This window comes from Scyliorhinus canicula, chromosome 11 (genome assembly GCF_902713615.1).
Source record: "Scyliorhinus canicula chromosome 11, sScyCan1.1, whole genome shotgun sequence".
Lineage (NCBI taxonomy): Eukaryota > Metazoa > Chordata > Chondrichthyes > Carcharhiniformes > Scyliorhinidae > Scyliorhinus > Scyliorhinus canicula.
The window spans coordinates 124952967-124972684 of NC_052156.1; the positions used below are offsets into that span (position 1 = coordinate 124952967).

Here is a 19718-nt window from a genome sequence, read left to right on the forward strand (position 1 = left end):
TGGTCAATCCACCTAACCTGCAAAACTAGAGCTGTAGATAGGGCTTCAAACTAAACAGTGGGTGGAGAGGGTTCAGTTGTATGGAGAATTAGAAAATCAAAGTTAAAGGAGAAGGTAGAAGTGCAGGTTAATAATGAGGATTTTAAACGGTTAAAGGGGCTGAGGGCTAAGGAGAGATTAGTAAAGTGTCCGAACATGTATTAGAACATAGAGTATAGAAGGTGGCAGGAATCTAACTTCAGGCAGAGCAAAAAAGGTGACAAATATGAGAAGGGAGGTGGTCAGTGCAGGATTGAGTGTGTTGTACCTAAATGCACACAGTGTATGGAACAAGGTAAGTGAGCATGTTGCGCACATCGAAATTGGCCGGTACAATGTTGTGGTTATCACAGAGATGTGGCTGCAAGGGGATCAGGGCTGGAATCTAAACAACCAAGGATATGTGTCCTATCGAAAGGACAGGCAGATGGGCAAAGGGGGCGGGGTTGCATTGTTAGTCAGAAATGAAATTAAATCAATAGCAAGAAGCGATAGAGGATCAGAAGGCATAGAATCTCTGTGGGTAGAGTTGAGGAATCGCAAAGGTAAAGCGTTCCTGATGGGAGTTATGTACTTGTCCCCTTGCAGTACGGGCAGCACTGCAAGGGGCTGCAGGGGCAGCAGGGTAGCATGGTGGTTAGCATAAATGCTTCACAGCTCCAGGGTCCCAGGTTCGATTCCCGGCTGGGTCACTGTCTGTGCGGAGTCTGCACGTCCTCCCCCTGTGTGCGTGGGTTTCCTCCGTGTGCTCCGGTTTCCTCCCACAGTCCAAAGATGTGCGGGTTAGGTGGATTGGCCATGCTAAATTGCCCGTAGTGTCCTAAAAAGTAAGGTTAAGGGGGGGAGTTGTTGGGGTACGGGTATAGGGTGGATACGTGGGTTTGAGTAGGGTGATCATGGCTCGGCACAACATTGAGGGCCGAAGGGCCTGTTCTGTGCTGTACTGTTCTATGTTCTATGTTCTAATGGCGCTCAAACACGCCACTCCAAATTGAGACGACAGAAATGGTTATGTCGGATGGTCTACTGACCTCGGAGCTGTGAGGGGCAGTTATAGGAACACATGACCTAGACCAAAATAACTTCAGTTGATTCATAATAACTTTCCTCTATTGTCAGGTTAGAAGAGGAGATATATGCTGATGATTGCATAGAGCTAAATACCATTTGCAACTTCTCCAATGCTGAAGCAGATGGTCCTGTATGCAGCAAAACCTAGACAACATTCAGACTTGGGCTGATAAGAGGTAAATAATATTTGCACCACACAGGTGCCAGGCAATGGCTATCGCTGAATTCCCCAACCCACCATCAATATTCTGGGCGGTTATCATTCAACAGAAAATTAACTGAGACCATCCGTTGATTAGAGTCCATCAGAGTCGATATATTCTGTGACAAGTAACTTATCTTCTGATTCCCCAAAGATTGTCAACCTTCTGAAAGTAACATTCAGGATTTGCTTAGATGCATGCACCTCCAACAATACACAAGAATCATAACACCATCCAGGACCAAGTAACCCATTTAACTGGCACCCAATTCACCACCTTAGAAATTTGTTCTTTCAGAGTGCCGGCTGCCACTTGTCCAGGTCAGTGGCCAGCTTCCTGCTGCAATCACAGGCACAGACGGCGCTCCAATTGCAAGCCAGTGCTTGCTTGGAGAGCATGGAGTGCCCGGCTGCAGCCGGCTCGGCCACTGGAACCAAACATCTCGACATCTTCGTGGACGAGAAGGAGCCGAGAAATGGAATTGAAGCTCTCCTGAAGGAACTGCGACCATTTTGTCAACCGAGGGAAGTTAAGTTGAAGACTTTCACTGATGGAATCACAAACAAACTTATCATGTGGTTGCCATGTGGACCAAGCTATGGAAGATGTTGTACTAGTAAGAATATATGGCAACGTGACAGAACTTTTTGTAGACCACAGCAATGAGGTTGAATACTTTCAGGTTCTTCACGCTCACCGCTGTGCTCTGGATCTTTACTGTACTTTTCAGAATGGAATATGCTACAAATTCATCAGAGGAACAGTCTTAAACATGTGGCTGCTCCGGGAGCCTTCCATTTTCAGGCTTGTAGCCAAGGAAATTGCCCACTTTCATTCTGTTCAAACTGATAATTGCTACCCTATGGAACCTGTCCTTTGGAAGACTCTCTCCAAATACCTGACTTTGCTGAATACCAGCCTGCCTACGCCAACATCACATGTGAGTTCCGTGGAAATGAATGACCTGCCAACTTTTGACATACTTGTCAGTGAAATCAAAGTACTCAAAGAACACCTTTCCCAATTTAAATCCCCCGTGGTCCTGTGCCATAATGATCTACTGTGCAAGGATATAATCTACATTGAAACACAAGGACTTGTAAAATTCACTGATTATGAATACAGTGGTTACAATTACCAAGCATACGATATCGGAAACCACTTTAATCAATTTGCAGAGGTAAGCGAGTTGGACTACAGCACGTACCCACCTAAGGAAATACAGGTGGAGTGGCTCACGTCCTACCTGCGGGCATATGACGAATGTACCGGCTGTGAACCAGTGGTCACTGATCTGGAAGTGTTGAAGCTCTACGTACAAGTGAACAAATCTACTTTGGCTTCACACTTTTCCTGGGGCCTCTGGGCAGGCAGGATATTCCATCATTAAGTTTGATTTCCTGAGATATGCCAGAGAACACTTCAAACAGTACTTCAAGAAGAAGGATGAGACCCTGGCCTTGCAACTTCCTCCTTAATGCCTGAGAACAGTTGGATTTGCACACACTGCGATGGGAAAGTTGGAGCAAGATGGAAACAGAACAATCTTAAGCTGATCAATGACAAATTACTAAAATCCTTATATACCACTTTATTATTGCTGCAATCGTACCGCATCAATGGAATACAACAAATATTGCTCGTCTCCTAACTGGACATTGTGATTTCCCCCTGGATAGTTAGTCATAATGGAGACAATGTAAATTACTGGAAGTGGATCAATACAATTTCAGATCATGGTGTCATTCACATTTCTCACGTATGTGCTGATGTTGCAAATTCTTCAGCTGCCACATTTTGTGCAATTGCCAAACAAGTGCTTTGTGACTGGTAATTTGAAATAATTACTGAAACGTTACATGGTTTGTGCTCTGGTTGTTGGATGCTCTGCAGTCACAATTCCTATGATAATGGGTTGGATAAGTAAGAATTTGTGCACAAACATCTAAATTTCTAACATTTTTTAAAAAGTGCAAATTCTGGAAAAATGTAACCAAGAATCATGACTATTATTTAGTGGCCATTACTGAAACCTGGTTAAAGGCTGGTCAAGACTGGGAGTTAAATACCCGAGGGTATCAAACTATTCAGAAGGACAGAGTGGATGGTAAGGGAGGTAGTATAGCTCTGTTATCTAAGGATGACATCTGGGCAATAGTAAGGGATGACATCGGTGCTATGGAGGATAAGGTTGAATCCATTTGGGTGGAAATCAGGAATAGTAAGGCGAAAAAGTCACTGATAGGAGTAGTCTATAGGCCACCAAATAGTAACATTATGGTGGGGCAGGCAATAAACAAAGAAATAACTGATGCATGTAGAAATGGTACAGCATGGGCATTTTAATCTACATGTCGATTGGTCTAACCAGGTCGGTCAAGGCAGCCTTGAGGAGGAGTTTATAGAATGTATCCGCAATAGTTTCCTAGAACAGTATGTAATGGAACCTACGAGGGAACAAGCGGTCTAGATCTGGTCCTGTGTAATGAGACAGGATTGATTAATGATCTCATAGTTAGGGATCCTCTCGGAAGGAGCGATCACAATATGGTGGAATTTAAACTACAGATGGAGTGTAAGAAGGTAAAATCAAACACTAGTGTTTTGTGCTTAAACAAAGGAGATTACAATGGGATGAGAGAAGAGCTAGCTAAGATAGACTGGGAGCAAAGACTTTACAGTGAAACAGTTGAGGAACAGTGGAGAACCTTCCAAGCGATTTTTCAGTGCTCAGCAAAGGTTTATCCCAACAAAAAGGAAGGATGGTCGAAAAAGGGAAAATCGACCGTGGATATCTAAAGTAATAAGGGAGAGTATCAAATTGAAGGAAAAAACATACAAAGTGGCAAAGATTAGTGGGAGACTAGAGGACTGGGAAATCTTTAGGGGGCAACAGAAAGCTACTAAAAAAGCTATAAAGAAGAGTAAGATAGATTATGAGAGTAAACTTGCTCAGAATATAAAAACAGAGAGTAAATGTTTCTACAAATATATAAAACAAAAAAGAGTGGCTAAGGTAAATATTCGTCCTTTAGAGGATGAGAAGGGAGATTTAATAATGGGAGATGAGGAAATGGCTGAGGAACTGAACAGGTTTTTTGGGTTGGTCTTCACAGTCGAAGACACAAATAACATGCCAGTGACTGATACAAATGAGGCTATGACAGGTGAGGACCTTGAGATGATTGCTATCACTAAGGAGGTAGTGATGGGCAAGTTAATGGGGCTAAAGGTGGACAAGTCTCCTGGCCCTGATGGAATGCATCCCAGAGTGCTAAAAGAGATGGCTAGGGAAATTGCAAATGCACTAGTGATAATTTACCAAAATTCACTAGTCTTTGGGTTGGTCCAAGCGGATTGGAAATCACCAAACATGACACCACTGTTTTAAAAAGGAGGTAGGCAGAGAGCGGGTAATTATAGGCCAGTGAGTTTAACTTCAGTAGGAGGGAAGATGCTGGAATCTATCATCAAGGAAGAAATAGCGAGGCATCTGGATGGAAATTGTCCCATTGGGCAGACGCAGCATGGGTTCATAAAGGGCAGGTCGTGCCCAACTAATTTAGTGGAATTTTTTGAGGACATTACCAGTGCGATAGATAATGGGGAGCCAATGGATGTGGTATATCTGGATTTCCAGAAAGCCTTTGACAAGGTGCCACACAGAAGGTTGCTGCATAAGATAAAGATGCATGGCATTAAGGGTAAAGTAGTAGCATGGATAGAGGATTGGTGAATTAATAGAAAGCAAAGAGTGGGGATTAATGGGTGTTTCTCTGGTTGGCAATCAGTAGCTAGTGGTGTCCCTCAGGGATCAGTGTTGGGCCCACAATTGTTCACAATTTACATAGATGATTTGGAGTTGGGGACCAAGGGCAATGTGCCCAAGTTTGCAGACGACGCTAAGATGAGTGGTAAAGCAAAAAGTGCAGAGGATACCGGAAGTCTGCTGAGGGATTCGGATAGGTTAAGTAAATGGGCTAGGGTCTGGCAGATGGAATACAATGTTGACAAATGTGAGGTTATCCATTTTGGTAGGAATAACAGCAAAAGGGATTATTATTGAAATGATAAAATATTAAAACATGCTGCTGTGCAGAGAGACCTGGGTGTGCTAGTGCATGAGTTGCAAAAAGTTGGTTTACAGGTGCAACATGTGATTAAGAAGGCAAATGGAATTTTGTCCTTCATTGCTGGAGGGATGGAGTTTACCACTAGGGAGGTTATGCTGCAATTGTATAAGGTGTTAGTGAAGCTACACCTGGAGTATTGTGTTCAGTTTTGGTCTCCTTACCTGAGCAAGGACATACTGGCGCTGGAGGTTGTGCAGAGGAGTTTCCCTAGGTTAATCCCAGAGCTGAAGGGGTTGGATTACGAGGAGAGGTTGAGAAGACTGGGACTGTACTCGTTGGAATTTAGAAGGATGAGGGTGGATCTAACAGAAACATATAAAATTATGAAGGGAATAGATAGGATAGATGCGGGCAGGTTGTTTCCATTGGTGGGTGAAAGCAGAACTAGGGGGCATAGCCTCAAAATAAGGGGAAGTAGATTTAGGACTAAGTTTAGGAGGAACCTCTTCACCCAAAGGAATTTATGGAATTCCTTGCCCAGTGAAGCAGTTGAGACTCCTTCATTAAATGTTTTTAAGATAGAGATAGTTAGTTTTTTGAAGAATAAAGGGATCAAGGGTTATGGTGTTCAGGCTGGAAAGTGGAGCTGAGTCCACAAAAGATCAGCCATGATCTAATTGAATGGTGGAGCAGGCTCGAGGGGCCAGGTGGCCTACTCCTGCTCCTAGTTCTTATGGGCACGATTCTCCGCTGCCCGTGACGGGTCGGAGAATAGCGGGAGGACCTTCCCAACATTTTTCCCGCCCTCCCGCTATTCTCCCCCCTCCACGACACGAATCGCTGCTCGCCATTTTTTACGGCGAACAGCGATTCTCCCCTAGCCGATGGGACGAGTTCCCAGGCCTTTACGGCCGTTTTCATGAATGCAAACACACCTGCTCTCACCGTTCGTGAAAACGGCCACAAAGTGCTGTCCCGGACAACCATGGCACCGATTGGCACGGCTGCACCACGGCCGTGCCAAGGGTGGCATGGGCCTGCAATCGGTGGGCACCGATCGCGGGCAGCGGGTCCGATACCCGCGCACTATTTCTTCCTCCGCCGCCCCGCATGATCAGTCCGCGGGGCGGCTGAGGGGCATGACGGCCCGCGCATGCGCGGGTTTGACGCATATGCGTGATGACGTCATCCGCGCAAGCGCGGGTTGGAGCCGTCCAACCCGCGCATGCGCGGCTGACGTCATCGTGCATGTCAGCCGCCGTGACGCTTGGCGCGCGGGCTTAGCGACCGTCGCTAAGCCCGCGATGCTGTGCTTCACGGGGCCGCGCTCCTAGCCCCGCCCGGGGGGGAGAATCGGGTCTCGGGAGGGGGCGGGGAGGCTGCCGTGAAACACGGCCAGTTTCACGGCAGCCTTTACGACTCGCCGCATTTGCAGAGAATCGCGCCCTATGTTCTTATGTAATTGAAAATGCACACCCAGTTAATCAGCGTCTGAAGTGGAAAGGTGATTGCTATCTACATGTATGTTTGTTGCTGTAGTTGTTAAACATTTTGAGTTAGACCCTCAGTTCTTCCATCAGGATTCTACCGACAATATTACTCTTTCGTTCAGATGTTGATTGACTACTTGTACATGTTAAGAATTTTTGTTTTATACTTTTTAATATCCTATCTGACTGTAGTTTTGAATTTGACACAGAAATGTCACTGCAAGTCTCAAATATCTGAAGTTAAATCCAGTTAATTATTCACACAAAAAAAAGAAATTCATTCTTTCTTCTGCTAGTGCACAGTGGTAGCAGTGTGTACCATCTACAAGCTGCATTGCACCAACTCACCAAGGTTCCTTCAACAGCACCTTAGAAACTCCCAATCGCTCCCACCTAGAAGGACAACGCCAGCGGGTACATGGGGACACATTCACCTGCAAATTCCTTGCCAAGTCATGCACTACCCTGACTTGGAAATATATCACTGTTCCTTCATTGTTGCAAAATCAAAATTCTGGAACTCCCTTCCTAACAGCGTGGGGGATGTGCAGACACCAGGTGATCTGCAATGGCTCAAGGCAACTCAGCGCTGCCTTCTGAAGGGAAATTAGATATGGATAATAAATGCTGGCCTTGCTAGAAAAACCACAATATATCACCGAATAAAAAAGTTTTCAGGCACAAAATACATGCCACAAAATGTTCACTTCCAAACTTGTGAAGGCTTACTCAACAGCTCGTAAAGAAGGCAAATTGCCTCTCAGCACTTTCATATTTACACATCCATGTCTAATTGCCCATGATATTGAAATAAGCAATAATTGCCATACAAGTTTTGGAAAACTTGGTTCTGAGAAAATAAATGGGTGCTCTATGTTCATACACACACACATATGTTGGGAAGTAAAGCAGGAACTTGGATGTTGTAGTCTAAGGATCTGGTAAGTACAAGGTTAATGTGGGACTGTGTACAGTGCCACCCACACAGTGATGTAAGAAGGCGCATGACTCAGACCTAGGGTCAGTGTGGTGTTGGGCAGAGACATGTTAAGCCTTTGACATGGAGCGAGCTCCTTGCCGCACCCTTTACAGTATGTACAGACTTTATTTCAAGTAGTTAGTAAAGAATTGCTGTTAACATACTGACGACTACAAAGACTTCTTTAAAATACACATTCTACAACCAACACCATTGCAACATGGTGACTGCTCAGGATCAAAAGACTCTCAACCACATTAAAATTCTGAAAAAGAGAAGTTTCATTGGATTCTGAACTGAAAGAAGCTCCCAGCTGAAGCTACAGATGCTGAGAACATTTGTAAGAAAAAGCTTCAGATAAAGCAGCCTGAAAGGTGAAGGCCTTGACTGCAACAGAAGACTCCATGAAATCTCCCTTGAAAGTCTGCAGAGTTCACAGCCTGCAAGGGTGAGCTTAATCTATATAATTTACAGGCTGCAGCCAGTGCTGAGAAGCCCCCTTTGCTAATTTCAGTCAGAATTGCCATTTGAAAAAAACCAGCCACTAATCCTGATCCCGACTACAAACCTCAACACGAGGCCTCTGAAGTGAAAAGAAAAAAAAATTTAATTAACTCATTCAACCATAGAATCCCTACAGTACAGACGAGGCCATTCAGCCCATCAAGCTTGCAGCAGCCCTCTGAAAGAACGCCCTGCCTATGTCCACCCACAGGAAACACAGGAAGACATGGGGAGAACATGCAAACTCCACACAGGCAGCCACACAAGGTCGGAATTGAACCCGGGCCAGTGGTGCTGTGAGACAGCAGTGCTAACCACTGTGCCACCATGCCACCCATCAACACGTTCCCTGGGGAACTTTGCGATCATCTGCATCCTTAAGCAGAAAGCCTGTGGTTAATTAAACGCCTTGCTACTTGCAATGCTACATCACTGAATAAATTAAATTGCCAGACTTCCAACCCACACATCCATTGTTGAAAATTCTTCTTCCCGAAGCAAGCTGCTACCATTTTGCAAACCCACCTAAATCATCAAGTGCGGGAAATCCACTGTTTTGCAGTGAAAGACATCACCATCTAGGACACCTGTAAGCTCTTAAAGCTGTACCCACACTTTATAGATCTTCAACAGGAATCATAATTCCACACTTCCAGCTCTTCTGAGACTCACCTCGTGGCCCAGACCAGATACAATTGGAGGAAAAGATTTTTAAGATACAGCTTTGCTTCAGGTTGAAACAAAATAATCAAAACAGAAACTGGCGAATACACTTCTTTACTCAGTTGGGCCAATTACAGGTGACAACATTGTATGACGGGATATTAATAAGTTATCAATCAAATTTGAGGAAGTTCTAAAATCCTTTGACTTTTATTTCAACTTGAGATCCAATAAAATATTGGAAAGAGTTAAATTCAATCCGGGAGTCCAGCTGCCTGTGGAGCCTGTTAGTTCCTTTGTAAATAATCTCTATCGGATGACAGAGGGGTGTGACTATAGTGATTTAATGATTGAACTAATCAAAGACAGAATCATGGTGGGTGTGGCAGATGATCCACTCTCTGAACTCCTCCAAGTTAAAAATGATCTTAACTTTGACAAAGCAACCCAGATAGGATGACTCTCTGAGTTACATGAGCAACACAGGACATTCATACGGGGAAAGAATACAACATGGGGCAGAAGCCAACCCTCAGTTGAGGTGAACAGGTCTCAAAGACACAGGGATAATCCAAGTCAGGGGAAGTAATTCCCAAACCAGCCATCGGAGTGACCTTGCCAGTGCTGTAATGCGAAGCACCCTCCAGGAGAGATCAGTGTTCTGTGAGGACAGCCCAATGCCTCCAGTATAACAGCTTGGGACACTTTAGCAAACTGTTCAAGTCAAAACCCAGTCCCACACAGATAGCCCTAAGGTAATCCACAAAGTTGGGACTGAAGACCCAGAACAAACACAGCCATGCTTCTTGGGTGAAGTTAGAGATTGTGGTTCTTCATATTGGAATGCTGACATCCTGGTAAATGGTCAACAACACCTTTTAAAATTAGATTCAGCTGCCAGTGGATTAGTCCTGTCTGACAAGGAACCATGGATCAAAGACTGCTGGCAAAGACTGCAGGCACTCCATTTTATGGAGCTTCCAGGTGGCCCACATGGAAAAAGAAAGAAAAGCAGCAGCAAGGAGATGAATACCATGTCCATCCACCCTGCAACAAACCGTCAAACGTGACAGCAACCATGGATCGGCAAATAGTCAAACTGACAAGGAATGGCAAAACATATAGCAATGGAAGAAACAAATGAAAACATACCTAAATGCCAGTTCAACCTCCAAACTTACAGAAAGAACGAGAACCAACAGAGCCTACCAGATCCAGCAGAACAGCAATAAGATCTAGAAGGGTTAAAAGGTCACCAGATCGTCTAAACTTCTAACTTCAAGCACTCAAAGGGGAGGAGATAGGTTATTGTTAACAATCAGGAGTATTGTTAATACTTATAGTATATGAGCAATAATGTTGGAACAGCATGAAAGTTGTAACAATGAGGTAAATGCATAAGATTTAGAACAGTGTATGGCATGAAGTAAACTAAAGTAACTCTATATCCATTGGCTAAAGACATAGGGGAGGTGTAGTGCAAGGTTCTGGCACACACAGGGTTAAGTGGTACCGAGTACAGTACCGCCCACACACTGATATAAGAAGCCACATGACCCAGATCTAAGATCAGTATGATGTTGAGCAGAGATGCGTTAGGAATCAGTCATGGAGATAGCTCCTTGCCTGCACCCTTTACCGTATATATGTTAATAGTTACAAATAGTTCATAAAAACTTGCTGTTGTGATGCTGAAGATTACAAAGACTTCTTGATGAACCATCAATTGAACGCGAGACGAGTTGCTGTACAAAAGTTAGGCTTTAATAAGCTAGATGTTAGCCCTGCGGTCGACTACAGCAAATGGACGACCGCCGGGCGTACTGGGTATTTATACCTCGCCCTGGAGGCGGGGTTAACTCAGCCTCTCGACCAATCGGGGAGCCGTCACATGGGGCCGGGCGGGGGGGGCGGGGGGGGGCGGGTCGGGGGGGGCGGGGCGGGGGGGGGGCCGGGGTGGGCGGGGGGCGGGGGGGAAGTGGCGGGGGCTGGGGGGGGGGCGGGGGGGGAAGTGGCGGGGGCTGGGGGGGGGGGCGGGGGGGGTTGGGAGGGGGGGCGGGGGGGGCAGGGTGGGGCGGGGGGGGCGGGGGGCGGGGGGGCAGGGGGGCGGGGCGGGGGCGGGGGGGGGTGGCGGGGGCTGGGGGGGGCGGGGGGGGCGGGGGGCAGGGGGGGCGGGGGGGCAGGGGGGGCGGGCGGGGGGGGGGCCTCTCAACACGTGGCCCTGAGGTTGTTCAGAGAATGCAATGAAACATCTCGGGTTGCAGTCCAGAGAATTAGTCGTAAAGGAGCGGTCGAAGATTACCAGTGCTGGCATCCTTTCTTATCTTCTCACACACTAACACACAGACACACACTGTACCCAATAGTGTTCTGTGCCATGTAACATTACGGTGTGTCGTGCTAACATGAATCATATATGAAGACCCAGGACTTCCGGTTGCGGCTATGCGGAGCTAAGCCGCACGTTCGGCAGCTCCCGCTAAAAATGGACTTTGGGGCTCTTTACAGGGCCCCCAACGGAGCTTTTTCGATGATTCCCGACATGGGAAGGGGTCTGCAGTAGATCCCCAGGGTTCTATGGTCCGGACCAGGAGTGGGGTGAGCAGAAAAGCGGTGGCAGCGCCCCTGGAAAAGCGGGGGAAGGGAAACAAAATGGCGGCCGGCGGAGCCCTCGAGGAGCTGAGGCACTGGGCGCAGGAGCAGCAGGAGACTCTTCTGCGCTGCTTCCAGGAGCTTAAGGTGGAGCTGCTGGAGTCGCTGAAGGCTACAACCAGAGAGCTGATGGAGAATCAGACAGCCCAGGGGGCCGCAATCCGGGAGCTGCAGCAGCAAGCCTCCGCAAGGGAGGATGAGGCCACGGCCTTCGCGGGGAAGGTGGAGATGCACGAGGCGCTCCATAAAAAGTGGCAGGAGCGGTTCGAGGAGCTGGACAACCAGTCAAGGTGGAAGAATTTACGGATCCTGGGCCTCACGGAGGGGCTGGAGGGGTCAGACCTGGTGGCCTATGTGGTCATTATGCTGAACTCGTTGATGGGAGCTGGGTCTTTCCCGGGGCCCCTGGAGTTGGAGGGGGCCCACAGAATACTGGCTAGGAGGCCCAAGCCGAATGAGCTGCCGCGGGCGGTATTGGTGCGGTTTCATCAGTTCATTGACCGGGAGTGCGTGCTCCGGTGGGCCAAGAGGGAGCGGAGCAGCAAGTGGGAGAACACGGAGGTGCGGATCGTCCAGGACTGGAGTGCGGAGGTGGCTAAGCGGAGGGCCGGGTTCAACCGGACAAAGGCGGTGCTCCACAGACTGAGTGTGAAGTTTGGCATGTTGCAGCCGGCGCGTCTGTGGGTCACCTACAAGGACCGTCACCATTATTTTGAGTCCCCTGAGGAGGCGTGGGCCTTTGTGCAGGCCGAGAAACTGGACTCAAACTGAGGGTCAAGGATGGGGGTTTTGTATGAAAATGTAACTGTGTTTAATTTTTGGTCTGGAGGGGGGGGGGGGGGGGGGGGGGGGTTCTCTGTTTAATGCAGGATGTGTGTTGGCTTTAGGGTGGGTGGGGCGATGTCTGTGTCTTTTTGTATGGGTCTGGTGGACGGGTTCGGGCAGGGAGGTAAACTGGGAATGCGGGGAGCTGGTGGTGGGGACTGGCAATGGGAGTTGCCCTAGAGGAGGCGGGGTTGGGCAGGGCGAAAGCGCGGGCTTTTCTCTGGTTTCCCGCGCTGCGGGATGATGGGGGGCGGGGTCGGGGCTAAGAAGCGCGGGCCTTTGCTGGCTGTTATTGTCCCGCGCAAGAGCGGGGGGGGGGGTGGGGGGGGAGGAGGGCCAGTTGATGGGCACGAAGGAGGAGGAGTAGTCCCACGTGGGGAGGGGTCTGAGGTGTGGCGGGAGTCGCCGGGATCAGCAGAAGTTAGCAGGCTCACGGGAGTGCTGCGGAGGGGAGGGCACGACTAGGAGGGGTACCGGGTTGCTGCTGCAATGGTCAGGAAGGAGCTGGAGTATGGGGTGCTGGGCGGGGGGGGGGGGGGGGGGGGGGGGGGGGGGGGGGGGAAGAGTTGCCGCCGTGGGGAACAGGCCGAGCCGGGGATGCTGGCCAGTGGCGGGCAGGTGATGGGTTATGGTGAGTCGGCAGGGGAGGGGGGCAGGGAGCCCTCTGATCCGGCTGATAACCTGGACTGTGAGGGGGCTGAATGGGCCGGTCAAACGGGCCCGGGTGTTTGCGCACCTGAAGGGGCTGAAGGCGATGTGGCCATGCTCCAAGAGACACACCTGAAAGTGGCGGACCAGGTTCAGCTGAGGAAGGGATGGGTGGGCCAAGTACTTCATTCAGGGCTGGTTGAGAAGAATCGGGGGGGTGGCGATCCTGGTGAGAAAGAGGGTGTCGTTTGAGGCGTTGAAGGTAGTGGCTGACAGTGGCGGGAGGTATGTGATGGTGAGTGGTAAGCTGCAGGGGGAGCGGGTGGTGTTGGTGAATGTTTACGCCCCAAATTGGGACGATGCGGGGTTTATGCGGCGCATGTTGGGCCGCATTCCGGACCTGGAGGTGGGGGGCCTGATCTTGGGGGGAACTTCAACATGGTGCTGGATCCCCCATTGGATCGATCCAAGTCCCGGACGGGTAGGAGGCCGGCGGCGGCTAAGGTGTTGAGGGGGTTTATGGATCAGATGGGATGGGTGGATCCCTGGAGGTTTGCGAGGCCAAGGGCCAGGGAGTACTCGTTTTTCTCCCACGTGCATAAGGCCTATTCTAGGATTGATTTTTTTGTCCTGAGCAGGGGGCTGGTTTCGAGGGTGGAGGATGTTGAATACTCTGCCATTGCCATTTCGGATCATGCCCCGCACTGGGTGGACGTCTGGTGGGGGAGGAGAGGGACCAGCGTCCGCTCTGGCGCTTGGTGGTGGGGCTACTGGCCGACGAGGAGGTGGCTGGGAAGGTTCGGGGGTGTATTAAGAGGTACCTTGAGGCCAACGATAACGGGGAGGTCCGAGTGGGGACGGTCTGGGAGGCACTGAAGCGAGTTGATTTCCATCCAAACCCATAGGGAGAGGGGGGAGCAGAGGGAGAGGGAGAGATTGGTGGGGGAGATGGTGAGGGTGGACAGGAGATATGCGGAGGCTCCGGAGGAGGGATTGCTGGGGGAGCGGCGAAGCCTTCAGGCCAGGTTCGATCTATTGACTACCAGAAAGGCGGAAGCTCAGTGGAGGAAAGCACAGGGGGCGGGGTATGAATATGGGGAGAAGGCGAGCAGGATGCTGGCACACCAGCTCCGAAAGCGAGACGCGGCCAGGGAGTTTGGAGGAGTGACGGATAGAGTTGGGAAGGTGGTGCGGAGGGGGGTAGACGTTAATGGGGTCTTTAGGGACTTTTATGGGGAACTGTACCGGTCTGAACCCCTGGTGGGGGGGGGGGGGGGGGAAATGGGGCGCTTCTTGGACAAGCTGCGATCTCCGAGGGTGGAGGAGGGGCAGGTGGAGGGACTAGGGGTGCCGATTGAGCTGGAGGAGCTGGTTAAAGGGATAGAGAGCATGCAGTCGGGGAAGGCGCCGGGGCCGGATGGGTTTCCGGTCGAATTTTATAAAATGTATGCGGACCTGTTGGGCCCCCTGTTGGTCCGGACCTTTAACGAGGCAAGGGGGGGGGGGGGGGGGCTTTGCCCCCAACTATGTCACGGGCGCTGATTTCCTTGATCCTTAAGCGGGACAAGGACCCTCAGCAGTGTGGGTCATATAGGCCGATCTCGCTGCTAAATGGGGACGCCAAGCTGCTGGCAAAGATCTTAGCCACAAGAATAGAGGATTATGTGCCGGGGGTCATTCACGAGGACCAGACAGGGTTTGTGAAGGGAAGGCAGTTGAATACCAACATACGAAGGCTCCTCAACGTCATTATGATGCCGGCTGTGGAAGGGGAGGCGGAGATAGTGGTGGCAATAGATGCGGAGAAGGCCTTTGATAGGGTTGAGTGGGGGTATCTGTGGGTGGTGTTGGAAAGGTTTGGGTTTGGGGAGGGGCTTGTCCGTTGGGTGAGGTTTTTTTGAGGCCCCGATGGCGAGTGTAGCCACGAATAGGAGGAGGTCGGAGTACTTTTGGCTGTACCGGGGGACGAGACAGGGGTGTCCCCTGTCCCCCTTGCTCTTGCGTTGGCAACTGAGCCCCTGGCCATGGCGTTGAGGGAGTTAGGGAACTGGAGGGGCCTGGTGCGGGGTGGGGAGGAGCATCGAGTGTCGCTTTATGCGGACGACCTGTTGCTGTATGTGGCGGACCCGGTGGGGGGGATGCCGGAGGTGATGAGGATTCTCAGTGAATTTGGGGGCTTCTCTGGGTATAAGCTCAACCTGGGCAAGAGCGAGTTGTTCGTGGTGCACCTGGGGGATCAGGAGGAGGGGATTGGTAGGCTCCCACTGAAGCAGGCAGGGAGTGATTCCAGTGGCATGATTCGGCCAACCTTCAAATTCCTTCGAAGTACATGCAAATTTTGTAATGCAGAAATTTTCTGCATTTGACAATTAACTTAGAACAGATATTTGAAGAAAAACATTTTTATTATTATTTGGATTCTGGGGTTCATTTCAGAATGAGATCAGTTGGGAGCTATGACATTGTCTGTTCATCCATCTGTAAACACTGGCACTGGGTAGTGGATTTAGAACTCGTTTGGTGATAAAGAAATGTGATGGGGAAGGTAAGTGGTTGGGGGCAAAGGACTCAAAACAAGAAGTGAAAATCCCAATTGCTGTGAGTGTTTGCGCAAACAGTCTTTCATGAGTGGGTAGCTGGATGACTCACAAAAAAAATCCCATGAGTTATAGGCAACACCAAAGAAGGAGAATATTTTCAGATTCCCCTCCTTCTGGACAGTATTTACTTCGGTTTTTTTAAGCTTTCTGTATTCATGACAAAGGTATTGATACAAAGGGCTCTTACAGCCGGCTCTTTGAAAATCCGTCCTCAGGAGTTTAAACGGAAAGTGTGAAAGACAGCACAGTTCAGATGCTGGAAAACATGGGTGGGATTTACCGCGTGTTTTTCGGCGGTGGAGGCTACCCGCCCGCGGGATCTACCAGTCCCGCCATTGTCAATGGGACTGCACCCCTCATCACCGGGACACCCGTGGCGTGGCGTGGGGCCGGAATTTTCCGACAGCGTGAACAGCCCTTAAATTGAGACAGAAAATGTTGAAAATACCCAGCAGGTCATGCAGCAACTGTGGACGAAGGGTTAATAAATAGGTTTAATATTTCAGGTTGATGGCCTTTCACCAGAACTGTAATTGTTTTCAGCAAGCAACAGGGCAAGGGTGGAAAAAGAACAAAAGGGAAGATCACAGGGTCATTTTGTGAGGTGGAGCTCATTAGCTCCAGTGAGCCCATACCAGCTCTCTGTAAAACAATGCACTCAGTCCTTGCAGGTTTATTTCCCACAAATCCAATCTCCTTTTGAAATAATTCGTCAGTCATGTACGCTAACCCCCCCCCGCCCCCTCCTCCTCCCATCTTTGTAAGCAGGGGGTCAATACGATTTGCTGTTAAAATATTGGGTGCAATTCTCCCAGAAGAGTCCCAAGTGTGGTCTCCAGCAGGAAATGCGGTGCGATTCCCACCGGGTGGGTTGGCGCGATCCAGATCGTAATTCCTCTGAAACGAGGAATCAAGAGGGCTAAAAGGGATCATGAAATATCTTTAGCAAACAGGGTTAAGGAAAATTCCAAAGCCTTTTATTCATATATAAGTAGCAAGATGGTAACTAGAGAAAGGGTTGGCCCACTCAAGGACAAAGGAGGAAAGTTATGCGTGGAGTCAGAGAAAATGGGTGAGATTCTTAACGAGTACTTTGCATCGGTATTCACCGAGGAGGGGGACATGACGGATGTTGAGGTTAGGGATAGATGTTTGATTACTCTAGGTCAAGTTGGCATAAGGAGGGAGGATGTTTTGGGTATTCTAAAAGGCATTAAGGTGGACAAGTCCCCAGGTCCAGATGGGATCTATCCCAGGTTACTGAGGGAAGTGAGAGTGGAAATAGCTGGGGCTTTAACAGATATCTTTGCAGCATCCTTGAACACGGGTGAGGTACCCTAGGACTGCAGAATTGCTAATGTTGTCCCCTTGTTTAAGAAAGGCAGCAGGGATAATCTAGGTAATTATGGACCGGTGAGCCTGATGTCAGTGGTAGGGAAGATGCTGGAGAAGATACTGAGGGATAGGATCTATTCCCATTTGGAAGAAAATGGGCTTATTAGTGATAGGCAACATGGTTTTGTGCAGGAAAGGTCATGTCTTACCAACTTAATCGAATTCTTTGAGGAAGTGACAAAGTTAATTGATGAGGGAAGGGCTGTAGATGTCACATACATGGGCTTCAGTAAGGCATTTGATAAGGCCCCATGGTAGGCTGATGGGCCCAGGGTGTACTAGCTAGGTGAATAAAGAACTGGCTGGGCAACAGGAGACAGAGAGTAGTCGTGGAAGGGAGTTTCTCAAAATGGAGAACTGTGACCAGTTGTGTTCCATAGGGATCCGTGCTGGGACCACTGTTGTTTGTGATATACATAAATGATCTGGAGGAAGATATAGGTGGTCTGATTAGCAAGTTTGCAGATGACACTAAGATTGGTGGAGTAGCAGATAGTGAAGGGGACTGTCAGAGAATACAGCAGAATATAGATAGATTGGAGAGTTGGCCGGAGAAATGGCAGATGGCGTTCAATCCGAGCAAACGTGAGGTGATGCATTTTGGAAGATCCAATTCCAGAGCGAACTATATGGTAAATGAAAAAGCCCTGGGGAAAATTGATGTACAGAGAGATCTGGGTGTTCAGGTCCACGCGCAGGTCGATAGAGTGGTCAAGAAGGCATACGGCATGCTTTCCTTCATCGGATGGGATATTGAGTACAAGAGTTCGCAGGTCATGTTACAGTTGTATAAGACTTTGGTTCGGCCACATTTGGAATACTGCATACAGTTCTGGTCGCCATATTACCAGAAGGATGTGTGTGCTTTAGAGAGGGTGCAGAGGAGGTTCACCAAGATATTGCCTGGTATGGAGGAAGCTAGCTATGAAGAGAGAATGAGTAGGTTAGGATTATTTTCATTAGAAAGACGGAGGTTGAGGGGGGACCTTATTGAGGTCTACAAAATCATGAGAGGGTGGATAGCAAGAAGCTTTTTCCCCAGAGTGGGGGACTCAATTACTAGGGGTGAAGTGTTCAAGGTGAGAGGGAAAAAGCTTAAGGGAGATATGCGTGGAAAGTTCTTTACGCAGAGGGTGGTGGGTGCCTGAAAAGCGTTGCCGGCAGAGGTGGTAGAGGCGGGCACGATAGCGACATTTAAGAACATGAATGGCCATGAGCAGAGGGATACAGATCCTTAGAAAATAGGCGACAGTTTTAGACAGAGGATCCGAATCGGCGCAGGCTTGGAGGGCCAAAGGCCCTGTTCCTGTGCTGTAATTTTTCTTTGTCCTTTGTTCTTTATAATCCACCTACACTGAAGACACTTTTTTGGAGGGTGGGGTAACTTGCGCCATGAATGCAGTGTAGTGGACCTAAAGATGCCAGCAAAAACCCAGTTCCACAGAGATCAGGGTGTCCCGATCTTAAAACAATACTACAGAATCCACTCTCCCCCCCCCCCCCCCCCCCCCCCCCCCCCACCCCAACCCAATCACTGGCAAAGCCCCTCGACCCAGTCCTATCATCAGCCAATACCCCCACCCATGTGAGCGACACCCCATTATGGCATCGCAATAGGCCCCTCCATTTCAGGGCCCCCTCAGTACCCCGCCTCTCCCCATCTCAGTCTCTCCCTTCAGTCTCCCCCATTCAATTGTCTTGTTCATGCCCTGCCCCTTGGAAGTGCCAGGGATTTTCAAGCCATGTCCCTGACAACCCAGGGACTTCAATGGCCTGCAACCCCAGGCAAGGCCATGTCTGGGCTCCATTTTTGGCGATCGGTAGTGATTCCCACCTGTTTCACATTGTACCAGCGGGTGGGAAAATTGAAGGTGTCTGATGGGCAGCATGGTAGCATAGTGGTTATCACAATTGTTTCACAGCTCCAGGGTCCCAGGTTCGATTCCCAGTTTGGGTCACTGTCTGTGCGGAGTCTGCACGTTTTCTGTGTGTGCGTGGGTTTCCTCCGGGTGCTCCAGTTTCCTCCCACAGTCCAAAGATGTGCAGGTTAGGTGGACTGGCCATGCTAAATTGCCCTTAGTGTCCAAAATTGCCCTGAGTGTTGGGTAGGGTTACTGGGTTATGGGGACAGGGTGGGGGTGTGGGCTTGAGTAGGGTGCTCTTTCCAAGAGCCAGTGCAGAGTCAATGGGCCGAATGGCCTCCTTCTGCACTGTAAATTCTGTGACCCTCACATCCTTCCTGGATTACAGGATGCAATACTCTAGTTTGGCCAAACCCGAGCTTTATAAATGCTTGGCATAACTCCTTCCACTTTTGACTTAATACCTCTAATTATGAAGTAGTCTCTCAATATGTGCTGTCTCCTTCAAGGTGCAACAGTGTAAAAGACAGGAGAGATTAAATGACAAAGGATGAGGTGCAAAGGGTTGCTAATAGGACAAATAAAGAAACAAAAGATGTGCCTAGAGGAGGACCTGGGTGGGAATGAAACGTGGAATGTTTTGCTTTTCGCAGTAACTTCATTGAAGCCTACTCGTGACAATAAGCGATTTTCATTTTTCATTTCATTTCATAT

The 19718-nt window shown here is 49.1% G+C and overlaps 1 protein-coding gene and 1 pseudogene across 14 annotated transcripts in view; one reads left to right on the plus strand and one right to left on the minus strand.

The window, feature by feature from the left end:
* Window positions 1-19718, minus strand: part of anks1b (ankyrin repeat and sterile alpha motif domain containing 1B) — a 1080298-nt gene that overhangs the window by 346573 nt on the left and 714007 nt on the right. The window lies entirely within an intron of this gene.
* LOC119973617 lies at window positions 1710-2843 on the plus strand (annotated as a pseudogene).